This window comes from Montipora foliosa, chromosome 3 (genome assembly GCF_036669935.1).
Source record: "Montipora foliosa isolate CH-2021 chromosome 3, ASM3666993v2, whole genome shotgun sequence".
In the NCBI taxonomy this organism is placed as follows: domain Eukaryota; kingdom Metazoa; phylum Cnidaria; class Anthozoa; order Scleractinia; family Acroporidae; genus Montipora; species Montipora foliosa.
In genome coordinates this window covers 68,618,491-68,633,490 of record NC_090871.1, presented here as the reverse complement: position 1 = coordinate 68,633,490, position 15,000 = coordinate 68,618,491, and the positions used below count along the sequence as shown (strand labels likewise).

At 41.1% G+C, this 15,000-nt stretch overlaps 1 protein-coding gene and 2 non-coding genes across 3 annotated transcripts in view; 2 read left to right on the top strand and 1 right to left on the bottom strand.

The window, feature by feature from the left end:
• The window catches only part of LOC137998097 (uncharacterized), an 80,410-nt gene that overhangs the window by 14,480 nt on the left and 50,930 nt on the right, over nucleotides 1-15,000 (bottom strand). The gene's annotated exons all lie outside the window — the stretch shown is intronic.
• Trnas-gcu (transfer RNA serine (anticodon GCU)) lies at nucleotides 6,491-6,562 on the top strand. Its single transcript has one exon. It is a non-coding gene; the product is annotated as a tRNA-Ser (tRNA).
• Trnas-gcu (transfer RNA serine (anticodon GCU)) lies at nucleotides 6,896-6,967 on the top strand. The gene has a single exon. It is a non-coding gene; the product is annotated as a tRNA-Ser (tRNA).

Here is a 15,000-nt window from a genome sequence, read left to right as displayed (position 1 = left end):
ATTTGCTACATAAAATAGGTATTTGCTACCGTAGCAAATACGTACATTAGGTTTTTGCATTAAGTGGTTGTTGGTATCTTTCTTCATATTGTTAATGTAGCATATTCAGCAAGTGGTTATTTCTTGATACCATGTAAAAGACATTTCTTTGAGCTTTAAAATCAACATCTGTTGTCTTTTTTTGAAAAAAAAATGGGACAACGAAATCTTCCCATACAGCGTTACCCCATAAGAAGAAACAATCTCTGACATGGTGTAACATTTAACAAAAATCAATAGACCAGTCTTAAAGAAACGACAGTTTTTTTAAATATATCTCTCTTTTTTCAGATATAGAATGTTTTGAAAATCTTTGATTTAACTTGCTATGAAAAGAAGAAAAACGATTGCTGTCCGAAAACGGAGATATAAACGAATGAAGTTGCAAAATAAGGGGGTTACAAGGTCCTTATTTACGCAGGCGCAAAGTTTGTCACCTGCTCAATCGAGTCCGCATGTGCATAGAGTTAGGGAGACAGATTAAAGTAATCAAACAATCGTTTGTTTAAAAGCTGTGTGCATAGAAGACAAATAGCGAAATCAGTGGTAACGTCCATAATTTGCGGTCACCTATTTTAATTCATGAGATGACGCGAGCAGCTTCAATAGTGCATTTACTTACATGAAGCAAAGTGGCGTGAAACAAGGCTGTGTTCTTGCTCCAATACTATTCGGCACCTTCTTATCTCTGCTGCTGCCCTACGCTTTCGATCAGACTGAAGACGGAAGCACCATCCACGCAAGGAGTGACGTGAGCCTTTTCAACCTTGCACGCCTGCGCGCGAACACCAGAGTGCGCAAAGTTCTGCTTCGGGGATGCTGTTCGCGGATGATGCTCCCTTCACTGCACACACTGAGGAAGCCTTACAACGACTAATCAGTGCTTTGCATACGCATATCACGAGTTCGGCCTCACAATCACTCTCAAGAAAACAAACATCCTGGGGCAAGATATCAGCAGAGCCCCTTGCATCCTACTCGGTGACCACACCCTCGAGGTTGCAGAGGATTTAACCTACCTTGGCTTCATCATCTCCAGCAGCGCCTCTCTGTACACCGAGCTGAACACCCGGATCGACAAGGCAGCATCAGCAAGGGCCCGCCTAACCAAGAGACTCTGGGAGAACTCCATGCTTTTTAATAATGCACTTTAATACATATTAATGATCTCCCTGGATGTCTTCTGCATACCAAAGCACACATGTATGCCGATGACACCACGATATATGCATCCTCTCTATCCACTGCTAAACTATATGCCAAGGTAAATAATGACCTAACTCGCGTTAGGGACTGGCTTTTTTCAAATAAGTTAAGCTTAAATGTTACTAAAACGGAGTATATATTTTTAACAACTACCTTCAAATGATCTAACTTAGGAAGAGACTATCCAATTAAGATTGGCAACAATTATGTTAAGTACGGTGCCTACTAATTCAAAGGTATTTTTGCGCGGTTTACTGAATATGCGGGAAAAGCAGATCTTAACAAGTGTTATTGAAATCCAAAAAGAAAATTGAGGGTAACCACGCATTTTTCGAAGATAATTAATCAACAATGTTTGTAAAAAGCTTTAAAATACAAAGCAATGTATGGCGTTCTTTTACAAATTGAAGCTTAATTATCTCCTAAAAATGCTTGGTTACTTCCAATTTTCTTTTTGGAAACCAAGATCACTTGCTAAGTTCTGGTTTCTCCGCATACTTTTAAACCGCGCAAAAATATCCCTGTATTAATAAAGACCACCTATAGGAAATTCGAGTATCTCGAGATGCGCAGAACATATGCGCAATAACAATAGTAGGCACCATCCTTAAACGAAACAAACAAACAAACAACAAAATAAAGAAAAAACAAAACGAAACAAACAAACAAACAACAAAATATTTAGTAATTCACTTAGATGAAAATCATGAATGGAACGAGCATGTTGACAAACTTTAATCAAAAGTAAATCGATCCTTCCGTGGTCTAAAACAGGCACGTGTATGTATGTACCATTAGATGTTCTCAATACAATTTATCCATTCTGTGTTCGACAACTGTGACATTGTTTGGACAATTTAGACCAGGGAATGGTCACTAGTATCCAGAAAAATCGTGCTGCACGCATAATAACCTTTCAAGGTTATGATGTTCGTTCAGCACAAATACGAAAACAACTAAACTGGGAAGAGCTTGCCTCAAGGCGTCAAAGGCATTTAAGCCTATTAATGTATGATGCAGTGAATGGAAATGTACCTAGTTACTTCAGCGACCTTTTCTCGGATGCCTGCGAGAGTAACCCTTATAAATCTAAGCTAAGAAATACGGAATATAATGTTGTATTGGACCTAGTTCCAAAAACAGAATATTATAAAGGGTCTTTCTTATACAGAGGAGGAATGCTGTGGAATTCATTACCAACTGTCATAAAAGCGTCCGAATCTAAAGCTATCTTTAAAAGTAAACTGGCTAGTAGGCAGGCAAACTGTTGATTATATTTTACTTTTTTTATTATTTGTACATACCCCCGGTATTTTAGTGTAGTTTTACACTATTTACTTCTGTTTCCATACGGCTTTGCATATTTGCATATGTTTAGTGTAGTTGTACAGTATTTACTTCTGTTTCTATACGGCTTTCGTGTAAAGAAGTTGTGTAACTCACCGCGCACCGGTGGCTCAGTTGGTTGAGCACCGGGCTGTCACGCGGGAGGTCGTGAGTTCAAATCCGGCCGGACCAACACTCAGGGTCTTTAAATAACTGAGGAGAAAGTGCTGCCTTTGTAATTACTTCTGCAAATGGTTAGACTCTCTAGTCTTCTCGGATAAGGACGATAAGCCGGAGGTCCCGTCTCACAACCCTTCGATGTTCATAATCCTGTGGGACGTAAAAGAACGCGCACACTTGTCGCAAAGAGTAGGGCATGTAGTTCCCGGTGTTGTGGTCTGTCTTCTATGGTGTATCATGGTTGGGAGTGTAAATGCTCGGAGATATTAGCTACTTCAAGCTACTCTAAAAATCTGAGGGTAAATAAAGATATATATGATATGATATATGATGTATGATGAAATTACCGTATTCTGAGCACACTGCTTTGCGGCAGTGAAGCATGAACTTTGTACACCTACTAAGAGTACAGACTCAATGCCTTCCATCTGCGCCGTGTTAAGAGGATCCTTGGCATCACCCGGCTGCAATGTATCCCAAACAAAGAAGTACTGGCCAAATCAAGAACACCAAGCATGTTTGCCCTCCTCTCTCAGGGACATCTACACTGGCTCGGCCATTCATCTGTATGCACGATGGCCGAATCCCAGAAGACATCCTTTAAGGCGAGCTCGCCTCAGGCTCCAGACCTACTTGCAGGCCAATGCTTCAATTCAAGGACTTTTGTAAACGAGATCTCAGGGCTGGCAACATCAACCCAGCTGACCTGGAAGCCATAGCCGCTGACCAAGATGCCTAGAAGCTTACTGTCAAGACCAGTGTCAAAGTGTGAGAGAGAAGGAGAGGGCACCAGTACGAAGAGAAGAGTGAGCACAGGCGACAGCAGAATCAGCGCCACGAGTCATGAGTTTTCGCAGCTGTGACCTTACTCAGTTTTTAGTCCTTCCCATGCTGTTTTGTACCCGATTTGGCTGGGTGTTAGATTACCAATAAGGCCCATGTAGGCCAGTGTGTGCTCGTGTGGACCCGTGTGTGCCCATGGGGGCTAGCTAGAGTACGCCCATTTAGGCAAGTGTAGGCAAGTGTAGGGTCATGTACGTTAGTGTATGCCCATGCACACTAATGTGCCATTCCTAGGATAGTGTTAACCATGGTAAATCACAATATGATTTCCACACCACGTGTCCACCCACAGCAGGAGTTGCAACTGTTCAAAAGACTAAACCTCAGCGAGACAGATGGATGCTATTAAACCTTACCTGGTGCATGTACATTGCCTGTCAATATTTTAAAATGTATTAAATAAGTATAGCGCGAAATAACGTCCAATGTCTCGTTCTACATAGCTGATGAAGTGCAAGTCTAGAAGTCTCAAATTCTGGCGATTTACGTAAGATTGAGGAAGTAATAGTTTTATTTTTCAACAACTGGTGACAAAGCTATAGGTTTCGGTGATCGCTACCATGACCATATTTGGACAGTGCCACAAGGTAAGGAATTAGCGTGAAAACGGATATACTTAAGTCCTTTATTTGCCACTTTTTCCGCATGATTATATAATATTCTTGATGTGGTATAAAAATCCACTCCGGCTGTCATCAAGTTATGGACCTCTGCAATGCAAGTGCAATGCTGTTATTTTACTAAGCGAGTGTGTTGTCGCACAGGGCTTCAGATGCACGATCGGAAGATTTATGTGGAATTCGAATTGAACAGGGAAGATAACTTTTTACAAACGTTGCTTTTGTTATTCAAATGAGCCAACCACAGAAACAAAGGACCCTAGGTGTCGTCAACGATATCTTCGCTATGTACCTGCCATTTGAGACATAGTAGGGTTGTTTGTTTCAACACCCACCCCTTTGGGAATTTCAATTAACCTTCAAACCCAGGAGCCCATGACTAAGAGCCTCCCTATGCGCTATATCCTTGAGTCAACCTTTGCTCATATCTTTCTATTTTTAAAAGTAACACTTCACCAGGAGACTCACATTTACATCAATTTGCGTACATTATTTTTTGCTTATTGTCTTTGTTCGACAATAACTTTATTCTGATTGGCCATCATCTAAACAGTGCGCGCAGAGCCGAAGAACTCGTGGCGTTCTACGCACAAAGGTTCATTCAGAGGGCTTGCATGGGAGAGGCATGCTCCTACTCGTGGGCTCCCGTCAAGCCTTAATTTATAAGAAGGGCGTGTTTGATTGACCCTATTCCGGAATATGAATACGTTGAGTAATGATTAAAACGGTATGTTTGGCGCGTTTCGAAGCAAAAAGGATAATAAAAATATGTTTAAAATAGCATTTTAGCAGATATTTGACAATTTTAACGTGAATCTCCGTAAAAACGAAGGATTTCTAACTTATATTCCATGTATTCCTATTCCAGAATACGGTCAATCGAACGCACCCTAAGTTTCGTCTTTATGATATCCTAAACATCCACAAAGAGTGGCGGGTTATGGATATTTACTGGAAAAGAAGCTTCTTCACCTGCTTTTCACTTTAAATGAACAAGACGTTCTCACCTTATATTCAGACAAACCAGCATGAAGACTAAAGAGTGCCATTTCCTTATCAACTTAGTTGGAGGGGGGAGGGGTGGGGAATGATGGTATTTGCGAAAAACAGGTTTTTGGCGAAACATTCCATAAAATACCACAAAGGGTTATGCAGATGGTTTGGACCAGTTTTATTTAATATGTTTTCAGCCTACTTTTAGAAGAAATCGCTTGTAAGAATTGTTAATTCCAAAAACGTGATTTTTGTCCATTTTTCGGCCAAAAAAGGATGAAATAAGCCTTAAAAACAGCTTTCTATGTTTAGGCAGGTTGCTTTAAAACAAGTGCGATCTTGTGAACTGTTTCTATCTTCGCTATCAAGTCTATTATTTACGTTATTTACGTTAGCGAGAAAAAAATTACAGCTAAGTTGGGTATTTGCGACCAAAAACAGGTATTTGCTACATAATAGTTTTTGGAGATAAATTACCTGAAATTTCATTGGCTACCAAATAATTGGCTCGGAAGAGTTCCTCTCAATAAGCGCTGACGTTTCCAAAAGAAAAAATATGTATAACGTTGCTTTTAGGCGATTTAAAGGGCAAAATCTTTCCAGGAATCTCCAAAAAATCTTAGGGTTTGAAGTGCTGTCGAATATATACCTTGAAGCAACACTTAAGATGGAAAAATAAGATGGAAAGACACGAAAAATAAACCTAATCCAGAGGGGTTGAGCAGAGATGTTCTTTAACTTGGAGACCTTTGAAATACGATTTAACTGAGAAATTTTACGGAATTTTTGACTGATGTGCCAAGCATTCAGTATTTGCTACCTTCTTTGGGTTTTAAACCAAATATCATGATAACTATAATATTGATATTCGTTTTTAACTAATATACTGTTCATTTTCAGTTAGAGCTTCCACTCTTTTGAAGTCATAGTGCTTGATGTAGTTTTATTATTTTTTTAAAGTCCTAGAGAAATAGGGTAGATAATACTGACTGATGAATCTAAAGAGAGAGAGAGAGAGAGAGAGAGAGAGAGAGAGAGAGAGAGAGAGAGAGAGAGAGAGAGAGAGAGAGAGAGAGAGAGAGAGAGAGAGAGAGAGAGAGAGAAAAAAAAGTTATGGGAAACTCTACACTGGACAACTTCTGGGGAAAACTGTAATTGCCCTGAGCGGGATTTGAACCCACGTCCCCCTGATCACTGTAAATTAACTAAGTACAGTGAGGTAGGGAGGGGATATATTATAATTGTGTATGTGTTGTACAGTAATATGTGTTCCCAGTGTGGTTGGTTCAGTGGCTGAGTGGTCAAAGCATCCGACCGCTAATCTGGAGACCCAGGTTCAATTCCTAGCTGAGCCACATTTTCACTTAATTGCTTAGTTGTGCTGATTTCTGTTCCCAAATTAACCTTGTCTGTTGTATTTCTCAGAAATGCCTAATGAATCGCTATCCAAACGGGAATAGGCTGGTGATCCTAAGTAATTAAGGCAATCAGTTGCTAATATATCCCCTCCCTACCTCACTGTAATTAGTTAATTTACAGGGGGATATGGCCGTGCATCACCGATCGACCGGGGAGTAGTGACGTGATCCTGATTGCAGAGAATGTGTGAAATTGTCTCCTCGGACCTGACCATCTCAAGGCCAAAATTGTGTATGTGTTGTACAGTAATATGTGTTCCCAGTGTGGTTGGTTCAGTGGCTGAGTGGTTAAGGCATCCGACCGCTAATCTGGAGACCCAGGTTCAATTCCTGGCTGAGCCACATTTTCACTTAATTGCTTAGTTGTGCTGATTACTGTTCCGCTTCCTCAGTGTTCACAATAAGCTAAAAACTAAAAAATACTTGGCAGGAACTGAGTCGGTTTCAAGATCTTATATATGTGAAGAAGTGACAGTGACGAAATAAACAGATTGCCTAATTACACGAAATTTACAAACAAGCGCTAATGAGTAGGTGACAAAACAGGCCAGCTTATAGACAGAAAAACCACTTACACAATAGTAGATGAAGTGAACAATATAGAGTTAATTATGGGAGCTAACCATCACAGTAAAAAATTAAAAAGTATTATAACTAAAGTTATGAAGAATTTAATGAAAAAAATGTTTTTGGAAAAATAATAAATGAAAATGGCTAAAAAATGGCTAAAAATGCATGGCTAAAAAATAAAACTTATTGGCTAAACCTAATTCTATTCTTAGAGTTGAACTCTGATCGTTTGTTAAGGCCGTGGGGATGAAGAGTACACAACTGGGAGCACCAAAAAGCTTCCCTTGTGAGTAAACGCCTATCAATGTGATCTTCACATTCATTAACAATTTTTTCGATAACAATGAATTCAAAGTCAGACATCTGGTGTTCAACCCTATTGAAATGCACGGCTAATTCGCACGTAATCTTGTTAGTAAGCATAGCCGATTTGTGATTCCGAAACCTGACCTTGAATTCATTGGATGTTGAACCCACATACTGAACCTTACACTTCTTGCAAGTGGCCAAATAAATCACGTTTTTAGATTTGCAACCAAGATGTTGCCTAATAGTTTAATAACGATCTGTACGAGCGCTGTAAAAAATCTTATCCTCCTTTAAAAAGTTCTTACATAAATCACATTTTTTGCTACATTTAAAACAACCTGTAGCAGAATGGTCGTGGTTAGTATAATTAGATCCCTTGGGTCCCGCTAGGAGCTCTTTGATGGTTTTGGCCCTTCTATAAGATGGAATGATTGACCCTTTGGGAAAAATCTGTGCTAATGTCGGTGAATCATAAATTAAATGGCTATACGACTTAATGATTTTACCAATGTTGGGCAAATAAGGGTTAAAATTAACCACAAGGGGAAAAATAACCTTTTTCTCTCGTTCTTTAGGTGAAAGAAGGTCCTCCCTGGGTGTATCTTTGGCCTTATCAAATTGTGTTTTAACTTTGGAAGGGTGGTAACCACGATCTACTAGATAAGTCTGATATTCCTTGCTACGTTCTTCAAACTTTTCAATTGTGGAACAATTTCTGCGAACTCTTGTAGCAACTCCGAACGGGATAGCCCTGGTACAATGAGATGGATGGGCACTGTTACGCAATAAATAGATGTGATGGTCCGTAGGTTTGGAATAGATATCAGTCTGAATAAACCCATCAACTAAAAGGAGGGTGAGATCCAAAACATTGAGTGAAATTTCTGATGATACCATGGTAAATTTGATGGTGGGGTACAGTGAATTAATGAATTCGGTAAAATCTTTCAGCTTGGTGGTACCCTGGGTCCAAAGATCGAACATGTCGTCTCGATATCTCCACCATAATTTAGGTTTGGTCTCCCCAGATTTGGCCTTTTGATCGATAATTCCCATTGCCAAATCAGCGTAACTACACGCGTTTTTAGGGCCCATTGCGGTGCCATGAGTTTGCAAAAATTGATGATCCTAAAAGTGGGAATTGTTGTGCTCTAAGCAGATCTTCACAGCTTCAACGATACATTCAGTTGACGGAATTTGGAATTCTCGTGAATTAAGAGCATTTGTGACAGCTTTTATTCCCAGATTGTTGTCAATATTGGGGACCATTGACACAACGTCCCAGGAAACAAGAAGGGTACCTTTGGGGAATGGTCCAGTCTTGTTGAGATCTTCAATTTTTTGCAGTAAGTGGGTAGTATCTTTGACAAATGAAGGCAGTTTTTGGGCTAATGGCTTGAGATAAAATTCGGTAAATGCAGAAAGGTTTTCAATTGCTGTCCCACGACAAGAAGTAATTTTAACCCTCATTTGCCCAACATTGGTAAATATATTTTCATATAGTTGATATCTTTTTTGTGCACTGCGGTCCCTTGGGAAACTGTACCCAAGGTCCCTACGATCTCTGACTTTATTAAAGATCTAAGGCCAATTTCCCTGACGTCCACTCTGTCAAAGCTTGCTGAAGGCATCGTCATCGAAAAGGAATTGAAACCAACAATATTGTCATCTATTGACCCTGGTCAATTTGGTTTCATCCCAGGATCTTCAACCACCTTTGCTCTTATATCGATGCTCCACCACTGGCTGCGTGCTACGGACGGGAATGGCTCAACTGTTAGAACTGTTCTCCTAGACTATAGGAAAGCATTTGATTTGGTAGATCACCATTTGTTGATAGCCAAATTGTTCAGCCTTGGGGTTAAGCCAACTACCGTCAATTGGATCATTGACTTCCTAAGGAATAGGCAACAAAGGGTCAAACTTAACAACAACTGCTATTCCAGCTGGCTGAATGTTCCTGCCGGAGTTCCTCAAGGCACGCGTTTAGGCCCTTGGCTGTTTTTGGTAATGATTAACGACCTAAAGTTACCGGGGGAGTCGTTCTCCATGTGGAAGTTTGCAGACGACACGACTGTTTCGGAGGTGGTGCCAAGTTCTGGGGAAAGTTCTTTACAGGAAGCTGTCAATCACATTTCCAGCTGGTCTCACAGTAATCTCTTCCAATTAAACCCGACCAAGTGCAAAGAGTTAGTTGTTTGTTTTAAGAAAACGCCACCATCCTATGGCCCGATTAAGATATACGGCGTGCAGTTTGAGAGGGTATCTTCTGCTAAAGTCCTAGGGGTTACGATCAGTAATGACTTGAAATGGAACGATCACGTGGATACTATCACCTCAAAAGCCGCACGTCGATTGTATCTTTTGAGTCAGCTAAAGAGAGCCGGCATAAGTCCCGATGACCTGTTAGCTTTTTATTATAGTGTCATTAGATCAGTCCTAGAATTCTCATGTCAGCTATTCCATCGTAGTCTCCCGAAATATTTGTCTGATGACATCGAACGTATTCAGAGGCGCGCCATGAGAATAATCTTTCCTAGTTTATCGTACTGTGAGGCGATGGATAAGGCCGGAATTACAACACTTTCAGAGAGACGTGAGTCATTATCTATTAAATTATTTGAAGATATTGTAGGTAATGAACACCACAAACTGGCTAACCTGCTACCTCCTATAGCCAGTTCCCACGCTCGGCGTTTGAGAAATAAGAGACGTTTTAATACTCCAGTTTGTCGCACCGATCGCTTTATGAACTCTTTTATTATTAGCCACGTGATGTAAATAATCTTTAAATACAATGGTAAATAGCCATTTTTATTGTAATTTTTATATTGTACGTAATTCAGTCCTACGACTGTAATGTATGATGTTTTTCAATAAACGAGTTTACAAGGTCGTTAACGCCTATTTACACGTTTGAGTTTCTATTGTTTATGCAAGGGTTTTGAGGTTGGTTGTTCGCGCCACTTTCCATTCACGCTAGCGACCCAGAACTTCGGTCTTTTCTTGTAGAGATTTACTATGGAAAACAGCGACAGTTGCTCGGCCGAGAAGGATTATCTACGCTATCGGCCAGTTGCTGGTACCAGCCAATCTGCGTTTAATCTTAACCCATCGATCGTGGAAACCTCCAGAAGGTCAAACCGAACGCAGTCACGCATGGCAGAGTCGCCGCTTGTGCAAAATGTGTTCAATATGTTCAAGAGCTCCTTAGAGGTCAAACTTGAAGAAAAAGGCAAACAGATCGAGGGAAAATCAGGGACTGACAAGCAAGTCGGTCGACTCCGATTCAAGGGAAGCCAAAAGCAGTTTGAGCACAACGCCAAGCTTGATTCTGTCCTTGACAGAATTAGAGAGGAGGCTGATGGTTCCAATGTTGGGGTGAGCGAGTTGATAAAAGAAGGAAAGGAATTAATTCTAAAACGGCGAAAGCTTATCAGGATCGCGGATAAATGTGTTGATGGCTGGAAGGTGGCAGATGAGTACATGTCGGATGATTTGGCGTCGTGGTCGGAGGACGATAAGCAGTTAAGAAGAGCCAGAGAAACTGGTTGGTTGGTTGGTTGTTCGCGCCACTTTCCATTCACGCTAGCGACCCAGAACTTCGGTCTTTTCTTGTAGAGATTTACTATGGAGAACAGCGACAGTTGCTCCTCGTATGCGTGCCACTCGCCCCCTCACCCTCCCACCCTATTTATTTGCCCTTAATTTTCTGATACTGCTTTGTCTCCGTTTTAGGCCGTAGAGAGTCTAACTTCGATCAGAGCAAGTGCTTCCGGTGCCACAGACTCGGCCACTGGGCAAGGGATTGCTGTTATGCATGGCTCAGCCAAGGTGGTGGCGGATCCAATAATGCCAGCATGGCCGACGTGCCTGGATTTACCTACAAATGCCACACCGGCTAAAATCCAGGACAGTGAGTCCTCTTTTGAAGGTTACGAAGACTTAGTTCAGGTACTGCGGGATAATGACGCGTGCGAATTTGACGATAGTAGCAAGTTTGAGGTACAGGTTAAAGGAAATTTGCGTAAGAATTTGCACTTCTGGAGGGGCATCGGTGCATCTCCTTTCATTTTGAGCGTCATAGAAGAGGGTTATAAGTTACCTTTCTTTGCTTTTCCGAAACCCGCAGCTTTTAAGAACAATAGATCAGCGCTAGAGCATGCAGAATTTGTTGAGAGTGCGTTAAAAGTGCCTTTTCAGTCTGGCCGCATTATTCGGTGTGCCGTACCCCCGTATGTCGTATAATTAGATCCCTTGGGTCCCGCTATGAGCTCTTTGATGGTTTTGGCCCTTCTATAAGATGGAATGATTGACCCTTTGGGAAAAATCTGTGCTAATGTCGGTGAATCATAAATTAAATGGCTATACGACTTAATGATTTTACGTTCTAATTCACTACGTTCAAACGAACGTAAATCATTTTCATCTCATAGATCCATAAAACAAACTGAACCACAGGTATGGGAGGATCGCAAGCGAACCCAAAACATAACTTTTAATGGACATAGTATACAAGAAGTATTCAATTTCAAAAAGCGGAACTTAACATTACAAACCTGGGCTAAGCGACACACTTTAACGGCTAAAGTCGGCCTCTTTAACATACATATCTTTTGCCACATCAGTTTTCCATCGGCCGTGCAATTTCAATAATCTCTCGGAAACAACTTTGGAATCGTCGTTTATCACGACTGAAGTAATCCCATGGCCACCCGATCGTAAACTATGCAGACTATAGACCTTTAGATCGCCTCCCAGGACGCCGAGAGCTTCCTTGAACATTTCCCGGCACCTTGAATAAGAAAGTCTCGAACAACGCATCATATATCCCGACTTGGTCTTACTTAAAGGACTGAACAACGGAAGATCGCTCGTTGGAGTCAACTTCGCTTTACGCATGTATCTAAGCAAAATAGAGACTTTACAATGATAGGAAAGGGTTTTTGCAATGTACACAAAATTTCCTTATCTGTAAACGTCCGTTTTACTATGGGGAACAAATTTTTATGTGATCTTCAAGAAAAACTATGTGCTTACATAAAATATTACTAAGCTCACTAAAGCGGAAGAAACCCGCAAAACCTAAAGTACACAACGCAGCAATTCTCAAATCCTTCAACGAAGCCCCTTCAGAGGCGAGTTTGTTAATTATTTTCTTGATGAGCTCCGTTCTGATCGGGTCCTTCTTCAAAATGGGGTTGCCCTCCCTCCTCTTTGCCGACTCGATAACATTCTTGGCATACTCGTCATCAAGCGGATTTGGGCCGTTAATAGGAACAAACGAGTGGAACCATTTCAGGGCGGCATGCACCATGACCAGAACCGAGTGTGACTTGTGTTGGTGGGCGAAGAGCTGGAATAAATAAATAGTCACTACAGCAGGGGAAAAGGGATAACTGTCAGCAACATAGTTCTGCCCGCACCATGCAAGAAATCTTCTTATACTACTTGGCGGTTGAATTAGCTCTGGATTTTACTAACATCTTGACAAAAACACACCTATCGACCATGACCTGAGCGGGAGCTAGCTTCCAATGCCTGGCAGCGAAGACAATGTGGAAGAAACAGAAAAAATCTCGTCCTCTCCAAAGAAATGAACAGATAAACGCTTTTCTCTCTCTTTTCTCTTTCTTTTTTCTTTTTCTTTATTTTTTTTCCTTCTTTTTTTTTCTTTTACACTGCAACAATCAACAATCTCTCTCCTACCTTATTTCTTCTCCTCTCCCTCTGTGTTCCTTTTTGCCTTTGTCCTTTCTTTTTTTTTTTTTCTCTCTCTTTTTTTTTCCTTTTGCTTATCCTTTTAATATTCTCCTCCACTTCTCTTTACTTTTACCTTCTTCTATTTCTTACCCTTTTTTAATCTCCATACGTTCAAGCTTTATCCCTCAAACAAGCTATTGTCTATATCATTGTAAGGGCACCATATCCACGAATTACTTCGTCTCTCAACTTTCATGGTTTACCCACGACCTGCTTTCATACCTGGTTTATCAGCTCTATTTCACGTACTTTCCTCTTTTTGTTTTTTTGTTTTTTTTGTTTTTTTTGTTTTCCTCATATACATACACCAGCCTTCACATCATGTGTAGCTACTTCACCTTCGAAATATGTAATTTTCTTTTTCTCTTGAACGAAAATCAAACCTGATGCCTGCAACTTGCCCACGGAAACATTTTGATCCCAAAAGGGAATTTGTGTTCCTGCCATACATGAGAGACGGACTTGACAAAATCAATATTTTCCTTCCAGAAAATAATTTCATCCTTCGTGTATTGATCCAGTTCTAAAAGGGCATCCCAATAAGGTGCGCACGCGGAAGACATAGAACAATGTCGCGTCATAATACGACTTACATTCCCCACCACGGGAAAGGTAGAAACTATCTGCCCAGTAAACGAGGCTAGGCATCTAGCAGAAATCACAAACTCAAAATCCATGATGGAGCAAAGTGTTGAAACTATTTTCGCAACTCTTCTCTCACTGATTTCAATAGTACCACTATCACTGCCATATAATAACTAACTAGAGAATACTTTGACAAGGCTCCCAAACAGACTTATCATCGTTAGACACAAAACCTGCACTAAGCAAGTCATCTTTAATCGCTATGCTGAGGGAAGCGCATGCGTCACGCGTACTAGCTATACCCCAACCATCATCCAAGAAAAGAGCAATGCGTGCCCTGTTTAACCTCCAGTGCTTCTCAAGTGGTTTAAGAATTTTAGTGAAAATATGTGGCGCGGAGGAAAGCCCAAAGGGCAAGACCGTAAATCGGTAGAATTGCGGTCTCCTAGAAACGGGGTCAACCCACGAAAAAACCTAGGTAACACTGGTGATCGGTTGCAACCTCTTTATGATGATAACCGCTCTTAAGATCGAATGTGAACATGTAAGCCCCCGACTCAAAATATGAAATGACCACTTTCCAATCCTCGTATTTTATACGTTTTTTCTGCAAATGCCTGTTCACGTATCTCAAGTCCAAAATTAGCCTTTTTTTACCGTAGGCCTGCACAGGTACAGAAAGAGGGTTGACGACATACGGGGGTACGGCACACCGAATAATGCGGCCAGACTGAAAAGGCACTTTTAACGCACTCTCAACAAATTCTGCATGCTCTAGCGCTGATCTATTGTTCTTAAAAGCTGCGGGTTTCGGAAAAGCAAAGAAAGGTAACTTATAACCCTCTTCTATGACGCTCAAAATGAAAGGAGATGCACCGATGCCCCTCCAGAAGTGCAAATTCTTACGCAAATTTCCTTTAACCTGTACCTCAAACTTGCTACTATCGTCAAATTCGCACGCGTCATTATCCCGCAGTACCTGAACTAAGTCTTCGTAACCTTCAAAAGAGGACTCACTGTCCTGGATTTTAGCCGGTGTGGCATTTGTAGGTAAATCCAGGCACGTCGGCCATGCTGGCATTATTGGATCCGCCACCACCTTGGCTGAGCCATGCATAACAGCAATCCCTTGCCCAGTGGCCGAGTCT